Source organism: Nannochloropsis gaditana (genome assembly GCF_000240725.1).
Source record: "Nannochloropsis gaditana CCMP526 unplaced genomic scaffold scaffold611, whole genome shotgun sequence".
NCBI lineage: Eukaryota > Eustigmatophyceae > Eustigmatales > Monodopsidaceae > Microchloropsis > Microchloropsis gaditana.
The window spans coordinates 11,107-13,490 of record NW_005803342.1 but is presented as its reverse complement, the minus strand read 5'-3'; positions in this window follow the sequence as shown (position 1 = coordinate 13,490).

Here is a 2,384-nt window from a genome sequence, read left to right as displayed (position 1 = left end):
ACCGTCACCTACGTGATCGAGAAGTGACAAAGACAACCCGACCTCCGTCGTAGCGCGCTTCGTCTTGCCCGACCAAAACAGTGTTATCGGGGTCATCGTCCTGAAAGAAGGAAGGGGAGGAAGGCAAGGGAGGGAGGGAGGGAGGGAAGGTGGGAGGGAGGCGAGGGAGGGAGGAGGAAGACAGGTCAGATCCTGAAGAAGCGTCACGGCCCTGCACAGGGCATCCGACCCCTAAAAACCACCTTTCTTTTCCCAACCGCACGTCCCTCCCTTCCTACCGCGCTGTCGTAGTTGGGATCATGCTTGTCCAGGCAGCCAGGGGCCAAGAGGAGGCTCCCGTCGTCCGTTGCCGCCCAATGCCCTTTGTGGCCCCCGCCTTGTTTCTTCTCCTGACATGCGCGCAGGGAGAGGCAAAAGATGTGAGTGACTTCTTACTTCCGCGGGCGTGCCCTCGTCTTTACATGCCTCCATCAATACTCCTCCGCCAAAAAACGCGACTTCCGCCACGAGCCCCTCCCTCCCTCCCTCCCTCCCTCCCTCGACAAAACCTCCCTCGGCGCCTCACCCGGACTGGATCCTTGCCTTTCCGGGTTATATTACGTTTGGCTGATCCGTCCACTGATTCCACCCCCTCTGTCCCTGTGGCAGGTACCAGGGAAGACGCGCCCACAAAACATCAATACACACGGCACATCGCTCACTGACGCCCGTGTGACAGGGTCTCCCTACCTTTTCCCACGCCTTTGTGTGAGCCACCACTCCCGCTTCGAGCCCGGCTTCTGCCCTCGGCCACGACCTCGGCTTCGGCCTGTATTTCGGGGTCCGGGTCACGCTGCCACGTGCTCATGTCTAGCTCTCTGTTGCTGCTTTCTCTTCCTGCCTTTTTGGCGTGGAACCTACAAATGGCAAGGCGTCGGGTGTCTTACTGATTCAAGAGCATATAGGGCTGCTTTGTCCTGTGGCATGACGGACAAGTGGGGTATGTTGAGAGTGGTGTTTGGTCTGTTCAACACGCACACGTTCTGGATAGAGGGCACTTCAATGAACGGCCATATGATAATTCATGTGCGCCTTTTCCCACCTCAATCACACCAATTACTGTCACCAAGTCTCTCTACAGGCCTCTGTGGTCAAAATGTGATGTCTGCGCTCTGCCTCTTCACTGCCTTCGTTAGACACGAGCACGTGTGCCGGGGAACAAGGTATCCAGAACTCGCTCCCAATAACGCCATCCGGACTCAGCCACGGGACAAAACATCTTGTTGAGGCACTACAGCTTCGTGAAAACGCACCCACTGCCCAGTATGACCACCTTGTCGCACGCTGACCACCATAACCCCCCATCAGTCTTCGCCCTTTGTATACAATGTGGCATCAACGTCGAGTGTCTAAGGCTCTCCCTGTTGAACGTCGCCTTCCGGCGATCACAGGAAAAATCTGCGTCCGGGCAGGGAAGCTTAGAAAAAACCATAAAACAAAAAAACGCCCGAAGGTGCCATGGACCGTGGCATGTGCTAAATTAATGCTAGCGGGGTGGTCAAATATTTTTTTCCTCACCTTCCTAGCTAGATAGAGTTTGGTATGTTGTCATTTTCTCTTTGTGACTTCCAGTGAGAGCACGATCAACACCAGCATAATTAAATATAATAAAAATCTGATTTCAGGACTTCACATGTATTTGAATCCTTAGCGACTCCCATCAGTCTACAACGTATAGTTTCCAAGTATTGGCGTTTTGAGATCTATAAATTAGTACTTCCTCACGCGTCGACCTCTTTCCTTGTCCACTGGCCTTGTCCTGCTCCTTCTTTAATTTCCAGTCCAAATGATCCTAGAGATTCCACAGTTCCACTCGCCCTTTTGTATCCATCAGTCTCCTGTTGTGATTAGGTGGTAGAAACATCCGTGTATCAGCTTCTCTTCAAGCACATTCATTCAATAAGTCAATCACAGGGATCATCTCGCCCAATTAGCCAAAGTTACAAGAATACATGTATGAATTTAGTCCCCATTTCGCATCTCTCCATTCCTCTTTTTCTATGCATTTACCTAACACCCTCTTGCGGTGTACAGGATCCGTCCAAAATGCATTTGACATTATATATGATGGGGAAGGTACGCTCAGCCCTGTGAGCTCGTGGAAGCTTTTCAATCATCTCCACCAAGGAAAACGTAGTGGCGTATCCCTCCGCTACCTGTAAGCATAGAAGGGAGGAGAAACCGGGAAAAGGAAGAGAGAGTATTGGAAAGACCGCGGTGGGGGAAAAGCGACCAGAACGAATTGCCACGCTTTCCCAGGGCACCGGAGCCGGACTCGAACGCCCTAGTTTCTCTCCGACGCCTACACACTCCCCCAATCCGTCCCGATCTTCTCAAACGCATGG